General features: G+C 42.8%; 1 protein-coding gene across 8 annotated transcripts in view; it reads left to right on the forward strand.

Annotated features, from left to right (window-relative positions):
- The window catches only part of Gatad2a (GATA zinc finger domain containing 2A), a 110,671-nt gene continuing 96,165 nt past the window's right edge, over positions 1-14,506 (forward strand). For 5 of the 8 annotated variants that reach the window (XM_015489309.2, XM_048794997.1, XM_048794995.1 and 2 more), the window contains exon 1: positions 1-79. The gene's annotated coding sequence lies outside the window, so the exon portion shown is untranslated. The remainder of the gene's footprint in view (positions 80-14,506) is intronic. The other 3 variants (XM_015489311.2, XM_048794996.1, XM_048794994.1) reach the window with 3 other exon arrangements.

Raw genomic sequence — 14,506 nt, forward strand, 5'->3', positions numbered from 1 at the left:
GACTGGACCCGACCCGACCGCGCTGCCCGTGGCCGTCCCGGGCTCCAGCCGCCCTCGACAGGGACGTCGAGCAACTTCGGTGAGTGCGGGGCTGGCGCCGCTGGTGGGGGTCCGTGGCTTCCGGTGCCCGGCGTTCCTCTGGGGCTTCCGCTTCTCCCCGGCACCACGTTCGCCGAGTGGACCCGGTTCTCTGAGGGTCCCCCGCCTTTCTGAGGTGTGTCCCATTCTCCTGGGGACTCCTGCGTCTCTAGGGAACCCCTACCTTTCTTTAGGACCCATGCCTCTGAGGGAAACAGCACCTTTTCTAAAGTCCCGTCCACTTTTCTGAGGGTCCACCTTTCCTCAGGACCCCGGTCTGTTTGAGGACCCCCTTCTCCATGCCTCTGAGGGGAGCCCCATCTGAGGGACACTCCACCTTTTTGAGGGACTGCTTGGTTCTCTGAAGGGCCTCCACCCCCTTTTCTGAGGGTCTCTGGCCTCTCTGAGACCCTCTCCCCACTTCTTTAAGGAGACCCTTGCTATTATGGGAAGACATTGTCTGAGGGGCCTCAGAAAGTAAAGGGGTCCCTAGGTATCCCCTGCTTCCATGATGGGGGCTTCCTTCTCTAAGGAGACGTTCCTTCTCTCTGAGGGGACCCTCCTTCTTTGGGGATGTCCACCTCTCTAAGGACATCACCCTGCCTCTATAGGGAACCCCCCACATTCTCTGAGGGGGTCCCTGCTTCTCTGAGCTATTGTTCCACTTTTTTGATGAGTCCCCTTCGTCCCCTACCTTTCTGAGATACTTTCCCTGCTTTTCTGGCCCCACTTCTTTGAGCAACTTTCTCCTCCCAAGTTTCCTCAGCTAATCTGGACTGTTCCTGCTTTCTGCAGAGTCCTTTCTGGAGGTGTTCCCCAGAAAGGAGTTATCACCAATTTGATGAAACCCTTATGTTTTTTGATGAGTTCCTTCACTTCCTGGTGTGTGTGGGGTACTATGAGATGTCCATACTTCTGACTGGATCCTTATTTCTCTGAGGTATACCCCCAACTTTCAAAGTATTTCTCTTTCTTTTGAGCCGTCTACTAATCTGTGCATGCTGCAATTTTCTGAGGGATTCTAAAGATTCTTCCCCTCATATGAGATGTCCCACTCCTATGGGTCCTGCCCATCTCTGAAATATGCCTCCACTTTTCCAAGATACTCTATTCTTTTTTTTTTTTAATTCACTTTTTAGTTGTAGGTGGACACAGTATATTTATTTTATTTTTATGTGGTACTGAGGATGGAACCCAGTGCCTCATATGCGCTAGGTGAGTGCTCTACCACTGAGCCACAACCTCAGCCCCTCCAAGATACTTTATTCTTGCGGGGAGACACTGTGGATCATTTCATTTCTCTGAGAGGTTCCCTTGCATTTGAAGGGTTCCATTCTCACTTGCCTAAAGGTATCCCCCCCCTTTCTTGAGCCTTATTTCCTGATTCTCTAAGGAGAAACTCTCCCTTCATTTATCCTTGGAGTCCCCAACTTCGAGGTTCCCCTGTTTCTATTTGTGGCACCATTTCTTTATTGTGGAGGGAGAGACCAGAAATGTCCCTCCACCTCCTTTTCATTCTTTCTTCTAGGCAGGGGGTTTTCTCTGGCCTTTTATCTCACCTTTCATTGGCCTGGAGGATTTTGTGACTGGAGGGGAAGTTGGAAGACTTAGAGGCAAAAAATAAAAAACACCCCTTTGTTTTCTCTTGTCCTTCTTAAGACTTGCAGGACTTGGAAGTTGGGGATTGTTGCTAGATGACCACCTTGGTTACTTCATTTTCCAGCCCTGGGGCTACCACAGGCCAGTGTAAGGCCAGTCTGGAGGCCAAAGGGACAGAGTGGAGACATTGTCTCTCCATTATCACATTGTCAAGCTGTGGAACCAACCTACTTCCTGTCCTGTCCCTCAGTACTCCCTTTGCATAGTGTAACTCACCTTCCCCCGCCCTCCTGCCCCCTACAAAAAAAGGAGAAGAAAATTCTCCTTTGGGTCTTTCTGCTGCATTTTCTCTCCCTGAGCCTTCTGATTCACCCCTTGATCAATAAAAGATCTGTTGTGCCCCTGGTTTGAAAGGCAGGGCAAGAGGCAGGAAATGGGTCACATTAGATCCAGAAAGAGTGAAAGAGAGGCAGGGGACAGAATTTGACTACATTGCCCTAAGTTTTAGGTAACTTCAGCCTGGCCCAAAGGAAGTTTTTACGTGGCTATTGCAAATGTCCATGTATTTTTTTAATGGCCCACCCTGGATTCCAGGTTCACTCCAGTAGCTAATTTTATCTGCTTCGCCAAATGCAGAGTTCTCAGGAGCCCAAGTAGATGAATGCTGGCATTGAGAGATTGTCCAAAGGACAGGAATGAACTCAGTTTGAAACCTGAGTAACTTGTAACTACTTCGTGTCCACATACAAGTCTCAAACTAAAAACATGGGGAGAGCTTGACTGAAGTGGAGTTCTGAAATATAGGCTGAACTCCAGTTTGGTTTAGCATGTCAACAGGTTCTTCCTTCTGACTTTGCTAGAACTGCAGTTCACTTTACAGTTTAACTTAAGGCGGTCTCTCTCCTGTTCTTTTCCATCTGGGTCTTACTTAATTTGAGTCCTTTGTGAAGACTCCTACCGAGGCTATAATTTGAGTTCTAAATCTGTCGGTGGACCATGTGGACACAAGTTTCAACTCGAGCTATTTTCTTCTGTGGAGAGGCGGTTGGAGAGTTTCCTGGGCCCTTTGCTCCTGGGATAGTCAAGTCCAGGCAGGATGCTGCTACAGACCTTTTACTCTTCTACTGCCTCTTCCTGGTCAGCTGTAGGCACTGCCCTGAGGTGAAGAGGAAAGATGGTGGGGACCTTGGGGCTTAGACTGTCCTGAGATGAGTGCAGAGATGTGAAATGAAAACCATAGGAGGGGCTGGGTTTGTGGCTCAGTGGTAGAGTGCTTGTCTAGCATGTTTGAGGCACTGGGTTTGATTCTCAGCAGCGCATATAAATAAATAAAACAAAGGTCCATTGACAACTGAAAACAAAAACAAAACAAACAGGACTGTGGGATAGAGTGATAAAAAGGGAACCTGGTGTCTTTGAAGTCAGAAGGACTGCCTTAGTCTGTTTGTTTGTTTGTTTGTTTTTTTTTTTTGTTACTGTAATGAAATACCTGAGGTAGGCTACATTGTAAAGAAAAGAGGTTTATTTTGGCTCATTTTGGAGGTGCAAAGGCTCATATCCTGTGATAGTTTTCTTCTGGTAGAGTCCCAAGATGGTACAGAGCATCATGTGTCAAGAAACGGGATCATTCCATGCATATGTGTTTGTGGCTTCTCTCTCTCTCTCTCTCTCTCTCTCTCTCTCTTTTAAGTCCCCAGGAGTTAATCATGGGGACTCCACTCTAACTCTAATCATTTTTCAAAGGTCCTACTTCTAAACATCATAGTTGGATTAAATTCCCATCCTCTTAGTACATCACAATGGGGCTTAAATTTAAACATGGCAAGCCTTGTGGGGATGCTCAAACCATATCCAAACCATAGCAAGGTAGTCCTTCTTTCTTGAGACTTCCCTCCTCATTATCTGAGGGAGAAAGTCTTCCCTCATTTATCCTTGGAGTCCCCAACTTTAGGGTTCTCCTGTTTCTGTTTGTACTACCCACTTCTCTCTCCCTATTGTGAAGGGAAAGATTAGGTTCTGGTTGTGCCCTTCCTGGTTGTGTGGCTTTGGACAAGTTATGGCACAAAATTAACACGTTTGTAAATATTTGAGGGAAAACATGCTATGAGTTGTGTGAGGGCACCTATTGCTGTGAGATGCTTCTTAGATGAATGAGTGAATCCGAAATAATGAACTGGAAGCACCTAGCACAGCTCCCCATATATGATTGACATGCAATAAGCATTGGTTATGTTGCACATGATATTAGGGTCCTGGTCTGGACTCCCAGACCAGGAAGTGATTGACATTCTGCCAAAGCTAAATGTCCCTGAAGAGAAAAAAGCTTGATTAATCTGTTGGAAAACCCACTGTCCCATGAGTCTCTTTGTAAAAGTTTTTCTGTGTTCATCTCACCAGATGTGAGATAAATTTTGCTATGTGGGCTATTTGTATTTGCCTTGTCTTTGGCATCTCCCTCTGTCAAATGGGTGTAATTTGAGAGTTAAGGGCAAGTAGGGAGAAGTATTACTCTAATTAGACCATAGGCAAAATAGAAGATTATAAGAACTGAAGAATTGTGGGAAGAAAAAAATAGGTGAACATAAACTTAAAGAATCTTATCCATATTTTGAGACTGCTTGATTGAGAGATATGCAGGAGTTACCTGGTGAGTGATCTGTTCTTACACTTTGAAAGATGAACTGTTCTTTCATGGTAACAGATCAGATTTGGGAACAAAAGACTGGGAAAGCGGTGTACAAAGGCATTTGACGCCACACAATAATAGTACTTGGAGAGGGCCAGTGTATGGCTTAGTGCCCTCAAGAAGATCAGAATTCATTCCCTCACTCCTGGAACTAGGGTCTATTAGAGCTGTAGTGATAATAACAGCTCTTTTGGGTTTGGGGAGTGAAGGCAATACTGGGGTTGGAGGGGAATGGCAGTGGATTGGGAATAAGGTGATCAGTACACTCTATCTATCTATCTATCTATCTGTCTATTTATTTTTAAGAGGGCTTTTGCTTAGCAATTAGTGAAAGCCCTAGAATCATGACAGGTGAATTGGGCCTAGCCTTCTTCACTTCTTAGTATGGGGACAGATGGAACTCTGACTCTGCCCCTGATGGATAAAACCTGGGGGGAAATAACGGGTGAAAATCTGAACTAGGCCCCTAGTGGGCTGCTCCTAAGTTTGAAAAAAAAAATGGTTTTGTTCCTGGAATTATTAACCCCCTCCCAACATACAAAATGACTTTGTTATTGAAGCAAAGGAAAATTTACTAAACTTAAATATGTGTGAATTCTTTTTTTTTCCTTTTTGAACTGGGGATCAAACCCCAGGGCCTTGACTTCAATTCTTTTAAGGATACATATTCCACTATATGAGAAAGAAGCAAAGTTTATTATTTTAAAAATTTAAAAAATAAGGTAAACAACTTTAAAGTGATCTCTCTCCTCTTTGAAATAATGCTGTCTCTTGTGTACCACAGACTTCACTCTGGTAGATGGTGGCGCCACCACTGTGTCTATCTAACAGGAAGTTAAAAAATTTTTTTTCTTTTTAATTGAAGGATCCTTACAGCAATAAAAGACCTTGGATAGTTAGAAATAATATTGATCTAGGTACATTTATTTAATGTAATGTATTATGGTTATCCATTGGTGGGCAGCTTTAAAAGGCATGTGGGTCCAAACACTGGTCAGCTTCTAACTCTGGCTGATAAACTGTTGATTTATATAACTGAAATAGCTAGGAAGTCAGGGTTTCCTTCCTGTTGGAGACAGCACTGGGGGCATTCAATCCCTATGGGATCTTGATGATAAGAAATAAGCTGACCTCTTTTGGAAATGGGATAAAACTACTGTATGGAATGGTTTCACCCAAATGAATGGATGGTGTTATTTTTAATTTCTAGTATCAAGTTTTGCTTTATCATCTCTGACACCTTTGTTTATAATGGTATGGTTGTTTGAATAGAGTTTTTTCTTCTAAACTGGCTTATAAGGGACATATGAGCACTCAAATAAGAGTTTTACTTATGACAGCTTCTGTCATAAGTAAAGCTCTTATTTGAGTGCTCATATGTCCCTTATAAATATAAATAAATAAATAAATATTTATTTTATAATAAATAATAAATATTCATTTTTATTAAATAAATAAATAAATAAATTTGTAATTAACTTATTTATTTAGTGCTGGGGATTGAACCCAGGGCCTTACACGTGTTAGGTAGATGCTCTACCACTGAGTTACATCCCCAGCCCAGCCCTTTTTCTTTCTTCCTGTTAGGGTCAAACCCAGGTCCTTGAAAATAAGTGTTTAAAAATGTAACTTAAATTGGATTAAACATTTGAAAGTGTTAAATCTTCTGGTTGATGTGACTTCCTATGTCAGTAAAAATTCAGCAACAAATGTTTGCATGTCTGAGATGCGTGTGCAGGTGCTGGGGTCTAGTAGTGAGCAGAATTGTTGCAGTGGGCCCTCCGGGACCTTGCATCCCAGTTGAAGACAAGAAAATAAACGAATGAACTAATATTGTGGGGTCTCTTTGGGAATCTCCCTAAATACTGCAGCTGGAGTCATTGAGAGCCTGGGGTGGAGTTTCTTGGAGCTTTAGAAGCAAAACCTCCTTACCTCTTTTAATTTCCTCTCTAAACTTATTTCCTCCCTCTAAAAGGAGGCAGAAATTATGGCATTTTTTCCAGTTGATTGTTGGCTGTTGGCAGTAGTTGATCCATGATGACTGTGGCCGTAAACTTGGAGAATTGAGAGTCTGGGATGGTCACCATGGGGAATATTTTCAGCTTTTCTTTTCTTTTTTTTTAAGAGCGAGAGAGAGAATTTTAATATTTATTTATTTATTTATTTTTTAGTTTTCGGCGGACACAACATCATTATTTGTATGTGGTGCTGAGGATCGAACCCAGGCCGCACGCATGCCAGGCGAGCGCGCTACCGCTTGAGCCACATCCCCAGCCCCAGCTTTGCTTTTCTTGACGTTGGTAGTGAGTGGTGTGTGTTTTTGGAGTCCTGTGGCATTTCTTCATGGCAATGCATGAATAGCTCTAAAACCCCTTTTTGCTTTGCTTGAAATTGTGTGTGTATGTGTGTGTGTTTGGTATCAGGGACTGAACCTAGAGGTACTTAATCACTGAGCCACATCCTCAGCCCATTTTTATTTTTCATTTTGAGACGGGGTCTCACTAAGTTGCTGAGGTTGTCCTCAAACTTGTGATCATTCTGCCTCAGTCTCTGAGTCACTGGGATTACAGGTATGTGCCACTGCACCTGGCTGAAATATTTTTTGTTTTGAGACAGGGTCTGGGTCTCATAGTGTTGTCCAGGCTGGTCTTGAACTCCTGGGCTCAAGTGATCCTCTTACCTCAGCCTCCTCAGTAGCTGGGCCACCACATTTGGCTTGCTTGAAATATTTTTTTTTTTTTTTTGGCACTGGGGATTAAACCCAGTTTGCTAAGTTATATCCCCAGCCCTTTTTGAGTCTCACTAAGTTGCTTGAGGCCTTGCTAAATTGCTGAGGTTGACCTTCAATTTACCATCTTCCTGCTTCAGCCTCCTGAGCTGCTGGGATTATAGGCAAGAGTCATCATGCTTGGCTGCTTGAAATCATAAAAAAAGAAAAAAAAAATTCAGAGAGGGAGGCGCTTGGCTGTTGTTGATCACATAGGAAAAGTGAGATTTCCAATAGATGATTGCTTTGTCATGTATTGGTAGATTCTTTGTGCATGGGGTTTATTTTGTCCTAATGTTCCCTCTTCCACTGGGACTGGGAAGATGCCATGTATTTATATATTAATTTGCAATTTGGGGGATTGAACCTAGCGGTGATCTACCATTGAGTTACACGCTCAGTCCTTGGGACAAGGTCTTCCTAAGTTGCAGAGACTGGCCTTGAACTTTTGTTCCATCCTCCTGCCTCAGTAACTGTGCTTCCTGAGTAACTGTTATCATAGGCATCCACCACTGTGCAGTGCCTGGCTGAGAAGGTGCTATTTTGACTTTCCCATATTAGGGCGAAGTTAGAAATCTTAGATTTGATGTGTTGTCCCACCCCCACCCACCAGACTTGGAATTGAACTCAGGGCCTCAACATGTTAGGCAAGTGCTCTGCCACTGAATTATACCTTCAGCCCTTTCTTAAGATTTGATATTAATCCACATAGGCCAATTATTTAACAGGTGATTTTCTTAGGTAGATGGATCTGTGAGGGGTGGAGTCAGAGAGTAGGGCTAGATTCTCATTTAGGGCACAGAGGGGAAAGGGAGGAGAGTGTTATAATGAGAGTTCTGGTAGTCTGTTCTGCCTGCCTCCACTCTCAAGTAATGACTCTGGAGTTGGAGAGACAGGCTTAGGCCGGAAGTGGATGTGGACAAATAATGCAACTGTGCATGTGACCAGGCTCCCACCTCTGGGCTCCTGCTGCCCTTGGGAAGTAGATGCTTGCTCCGTGTTCACTTCCTGTTCTTTCTCTCTCTTGGCTTAGTACTTGGGCCCCAGTTTGAACATAGAAAATATGTTCAAGTACTCCTTTTTTTTCTTGTAAGTGGCTTACCTTTAGAGCTGGAAGCCACCTGTGGATTTTCACTTGGCAGTTCTTGGGGCTCGGCTAATATACACACAGTACAGAAGCCTATTTGGCAAGATGGCCAACGGGATAGTTTCCTGTCACATTTTCATAATGTTGCTCTCAGGAGCTTATCTTCTCCCAGGGCTGTCCTGGAGGTGTATATAGAACTTAGAGAAACAGAGAGCAGATAGGTGTTTCAGCAAGAGTGTACTCTTGAAGAATGGTTTGTAGTTATTTATGTCTGTTTGTGTGCAAAGGTACTGTGGAAGTCACTATGTGCAGTAGAAACTTTAGAGCCAGAAAACTTTGGGTTTGAGTCAGGATTCCATAACTTCCTGGCCTGTGACCTCAGGAAAATGGCCTAAGTACAAGTGGCCTAATCTTTTTTATCCTTAGGTTCTTGATCTGTGGTATGGGCATGGTAAACAAACAAGTGGCCAGATTATTGTAGGTGTCTGGTAAATGTATTGTTACAGAATTATATCAAGGCTGACTGTCCCTCTTGAGGTTGGCATTCAGGTTTGGACAGGTATCTTCAGCAGTTAATACTGCTTAAGAGCAAGCTCATCCATGTTGGGACTCAGGCTGGACATGTCTGAGAGCTGTTGTTGTGGAGGTTCCTGGGTTGACTTATTTTTCCTAGTGAGATCCCTCTGTTCATTGCAGCAATATCACCTTAGGATACTTGCTATATGGACTTGCAATGCCTTCTGAAGCATGACGGGGTAAATGAGGGAAAAACTGAATAGCTAAACTCCATGTGGCTGCATATCTATTAGCAAAAGCCTACCTTCTAAAGATATGGAAATGCTAATTTAACTTGCTAGGGGTTAGGCATTTGGCTGGAGATAGGAGCTCATAGGCTACCAAGAAAAGACAGGTGCAAGAACCAGTAAGTGCAGCAGAATGCTACAGTTGAATGGAGGAAGGAGGAGGGATAGGGAGAAACTGCTTGTTAGGTGGCTAGGCATTCTGGTGCAAGGAATTGTGTGGGTGGCAAGGAACTGCAAGTAAAAACAGCCAGGTAAGTTCTCTCAATTTTATGAGGTATCCTCATCTTAAAATCAGAGTTAGAACAGAGCACTTCAGCAAGAAAAGCTGAAGTTACTCAAAAGTAGAAAGTCTTATAAAATGTGCCATAATAGGGCTGGGGTAGAGCACTTGCCTAGCATGTGTGAGCCATTGGGTTTGATTCTCAGCACTGCCTATAAGTAAGTGAATAAAATAAAGGTTTATCAACATCCAAAAAATATTTAAAAAAATGTGCCATAATTGAATCCAAGCTGGGCACCATGGTGCACACCTATAATCTCAGCAATTAGGAAATCTGAGGCAGGGGATTGCAAGTTTGTGGCCAGCCTCAGCAATTTAGAGACCTTGTCTCAAAATAAAAAATAAACAGGCCAGATGTGGTAGCCTGTAATCCCAGTGGCTCGGGAGGCTGAGACAGGAGGATCACAAATTCAAAGCCAGCCTCAGCAATGGTGAGGCATTAAGTGATTCAGTGAGACCCTATCTCTAAATAAAGTATTTTTTAGCTGGGCACATTTTTTTTTTTTTTTTTTTTAAAGGGAGAGAGAGAGAGGGAGAGAGAGAATTCTAATATTTATTTATTTATTTTTTTAGTTTTCGGCAGACACAACATCTTTGTTTGTATGTGGTACTGAGGATCGAATCCGGGCCGCATGCATGCCAGGCGAGCGAGCTGGGCACATTTTTCATTACAGTGGCTGTAATCCCAGTGACTCAGGAGGCCAAGGCAGGAGGATTGCAAGTTTGAGGCCAGCCCCAGCAATTTAGCGAGGCAGGCCCTAAGTAAATTATGAGACCCTGTCTCAAAATTAAAAAAAAAAAAAAATCCCCCTATACTGGGGATTAAACTCTGGTGTGCTTAATCACTGAGCCACTACAGCCCCTCCTTTTTAAAAAAATTGCTTAGGGCTGCTTCACCAAGTTGTTGAGGCTGGCTTCAAACTTGCAAACCTTCTGCCTCAGCCTCCCCAATCTCTGGATTTTCAGATGTGTGCCACTGGGTTGACCTTCAGCTGGTCTAAAATCTTAACACATAAGAATAATTTTTAAACTTTCATGATGTTTTCAAGCTTTAGGATTTATTTTTAACCTCTCAAAGTATCCCTATGGAAGTTTGACTTTTGACCTAAATTTGAAATGAAAAATTTTCCCGAACCAAGAGGTAGTGAAATATAGGCCTGATTAGGCCTTCAAGAGGGTGTGGTTCTTTGTTATCACTCTGTGAAGGAAAAAATAAATCTAGAAAGACCCTCCACCTCTATGGGGGAGGGGGGCTACCTATCCTATTAGAAAAATACTTTGGAGGAATGTTTTTCCTCTTTAGAAAACAGTAAGTTGGACAGTTTGCCAGTTTAACAACTGGGGTGTGAACTGGATGCCGTTTTCCTTTTTGTCTAAACTAAGGATGTTTACTGGCAGACCCAGGGATGATGTGACTAACACTCTTTCTTTGCAGAGCAGGTTTGAATAGGCTGATATCTATACTCAAGACTGGCAGCCTTTTTAAAATTTTAATAGTACTTTCTGCTTTTTCTTCTTTTAATTTCTTAATTCATAGGACACATAGTTTACTTACTAACTTTTCAAAGACTTAGCATTGATCTAGATTAGGTGGGAACATATGTAGACACAAAAGAGATATTCCTTGCCAACTAGTGAGACAGCAGATGAAGACAGTGGGAGATGCACTTCTGGCTCACAAGAGTTCTGAGCTGGCTCGGGTTGTGGCTCAGTGGTAAAGCTGCTTTCTTGCCCAGCATGTGTGAGGCACTGGGTTCGATTCTCAGCACCACATATAAATAAATGAATAAAGCCCATCATCAAAAAAATATACAAAAAAAAAAAAAAAAAGACTTCTGAACAATTTGTGCTTAACCCTTTAGGGAAGTGTTTGTGCTCAGAACCCTATAGGAGCAGGAGGGACATCATCAGGGCTACCCAAAGACTCCTGTGGAAGGAACTGCCTAACTTAAAAATAAATAAATAAAGGTATAAAAATTTTTCAAAGAAATCTTCCTTTCTCCTTCCTTTCTTTATTTCCTTCTTTCTTTCTGTCTTTCTTTTCCTTTCATTTTGTTTTTTAATTAGAGGTTGAATCCAGGAATGCTTAACCAGTGAGCAACATCCCCAGCCCTTTTCTTTAAAAAATTGAGAGAGGGACTCACTTAAGTTGCTTATGATCTCACTAAGTTTCTGAGGCTAGCTTTAAAGTTGCTTTAGCCTCCTGAGTGCTGGGATTACAGGTGTGCACCACTGCCCAGCTCAAAGAAATTTTCTCATAAAAAAGTATAATACCATAAACATTCATTCACTAGGTGATGCTACTCCTTTTCAGGCCACTTGACACTGCATCCAGGCTTTGGCCAATTTCTGCTATAAAAGGAGACATAAACATGGAATTAGGCTCCAGTTTTTTCCTTCAGTTTCTCAACTGTGTAGGAAAGGGCTAAGATGGTGTTTAGAAGTTTATCTAATAGTATATTTGGAAGATAGACAATTTTACAGTGGTTAGGGTGTAAGGAGGCCTGACTACTGTTAGCAAGGATTTGGTCTATGAAAGATATGAAGCTTAAAATGAGTTTGAAAGAAGAATTTAAATAACAAGTGTTTGTGTGTGAGTATGTGTGATTCAACTTGTAAGGTCCTCATGTATGCTAGGCAAGTGCTGGGGTCACAGCCCAGCCCACAAGTATTTTTAAAGTACTTTATTTATTTATTTGAGGTGCTGAGAATTGAACTTACCTCAGACATTTCTAGGCAAGGACTCTACCACTGAGCTACAACCCCAGCTGTACAACTTACTCCCCCCTCATATACCTTTATTTATTTATTTATTTATTTATCTATCTATTTATTTTTTTTTTATGTGGTTCTGAAGATGGAACCCAGTGTCTCATGCGTGCTAGGCAAGTGCTTTACTACGGAGCTACAAATGCAGCCTGAACAACTTACTCTTAAGGCCAGGGGAAAGCTGAGAAAAACATGATTCTAGCCCAAGTCATTTCTTAGTTTCTTCAGGTTTAGAATGTGCAGGTGATTGCATCATATTTCATAATCACTAGCTGAACTGTTTGCTATTTAGTCTATACTAGGCATCCAGGCAGCAAGGATTTTAGTCCAAGCAGCTAAGCCTAATCAAGGACCCACAAACAGGCCTGGATTCACTGCCATTTGTCACTTTATCCATCTATACACCTGGTTTTCTTATCACATAAATAAACCCTGTAGCCACTTCACCTTTGCCCACTATCCCCCATTCCCTGACTTCCTCACCTGGAGAAGCTGCCACTGACCTTTGGAGCAGCCCACTTGTCACCAGTGCATAACTCAGACCACAGGGATGTGTCATTAATATGTTACAGCTGATACCTCCCTCTTTAATACAGGGTAGTTTGTCACTCTGGTGACTCACAGAAGGCTTGCCAGCTCAGGCTCTGGAATCCTTACATTCATCTCAAGTCTCAGGTCTCTATCCTGACCACCCTCTACTCCGTTGTAGTTAATTAAGTTGGCATTAATCAAGACTCATGTAAGGAGCCATGAAGTAATATTTTGCTTGTATTGCTTTAATATACACCATCTGATTAATCATCACAGCATGAAGCAGTTCTTAAAATATACAACCACTGTATTAGAGTGAAAATTCTAAATATTTGCTCTAATCTATCCTTGCACATGGCATCCGGGAAGTATCTGAATTCCTATACCAAGTTTGAGAATAAGAATGTTTTTGTTTGGTGTTTGAATTTGAACATTTGAATTTCTTTGTAGCAAAGCAAGTTGCTGACAAAAAAACAAAACAAAACAAAAACCAACAACTGGGTCACAGAAACCTTTAGAAGTAATCAATTTATATTTTGTATCATTTTTAGGTTGAGGAATGCTTCTCTTTTGGTCCAGGGGAGGTTGTACCAGATGTTTATTTTATTTTATTTTATTTTATTTTTTAATATCTTTATTTTACATTTATATGGGGCTGAGGATCGTACCCTGTGCCTCATACATGCTAGGCGAGCATTCTATCACTAAACCACAACCCTAGCCCTGTACCAGATGTTGTATTAAGCATTTAGAAGATTTTGGGGAGGAATCAATGAAAAAAGTTGCCAGGTGTGTGAAACTAGATACAATTAAAAGGGGGCTTTTGGGAACTTCCTGTTTAGGAGGGGTCATATAGCAGAAAAACAATTTTGTAAAACTTAGGTTCTAAGTGAAACGTTTTTCTAGATAAGGGGAGACACCCAATCGTGGGAATTACATTCTTGTTCAAATGAACTACAATACGAAATATTAGAGTATGTTGCAAGTGGTAAAATTATATTTAGGGAACTTTAAAATTGTATATATGTATGGCGTGTTATAAAAAAATTAAATCACTACTCTTCAGGAGTCTAGGCATCTCATCATAAATTGCTTAAATTGGAAAAAGAACACGGAAAGAGTCTGTTCTGGTGATTCTTTGCCTTGAAAGAGCCTTGTGATACTAGGTTTCTCGAACTTTATACTTTCCCTACTGAAATTGTATTTTCTCTTTGTATAGTTTAACATCTCCAAAGCCCAATTCTTTTTCAGGTTAGACTGTGTTTCCCCTGTGTCGCTGGAGAGGGAAGGATGCAGATTTGTCTTCTTTGGGGGAGGGAGGGTGTTCATCTTCTCTTAGAGGCACTGGGGTCGGGGCAGCTGATTGGGAGGCAATTCGAAGAGAGCAGTCATCCCCAAGTGTCTTCAGGTGGGTGGATTCTTTCTTAATAGAATTCCGTTCACCGTGCTGAAAAAGTTATTGTTCACCTGATCCACACCCCCCATCCGAAAGAAACCGTGGTCGAAGTTCCCCAGAGGGGAATTTCCGTGTGACGACCCCACGAGGGCGGTATTCTAACCCCCGTTTCAGAGGTTGCAGAGTTGTTAGAGGTTGCCCAGCTCAGCTGGAGCGAGGTCAGAAGTGAGCGCGTCGTGAGTCAGCCTTGGGCGCGGCCCTCCCGGCTACTCCATGGGGCGACAACCCCTCCGCCTGTGGAGGGCGCTGGGACTCAACCAGTACCGAACCCGCCCGAGCCCGCGTGGGAAATCAAATAGTCTACCAAGCGCCGCATGGGAGCGCGATGGGGAGGGGCGGCGCTTCCGGGGCGGGACCAGCCTGCCTCGCTCCGCCCTCCTAGCCGCCAAGGCCCGCCTTCTACGCCGTAGAGCCCCTCCCATCGGCCCCTCCCCGCCCATCCAGGCCCCG

Source organism: Marmota marmota, unplaced genomic scaffold (assembly GCF_001458135.2).
Source record: "Marmota marmota marmota unplaced genomic scaffold, marMar, whole genome shotgun sequence".
In the NCBI taxonomy this organism is placed as follows: domain Eukaryota; kingdom Metazoa; phylum Chordata; class Mammalia; order Rodentia; family Sciuridae; genus Marmota; species Marmota marmota.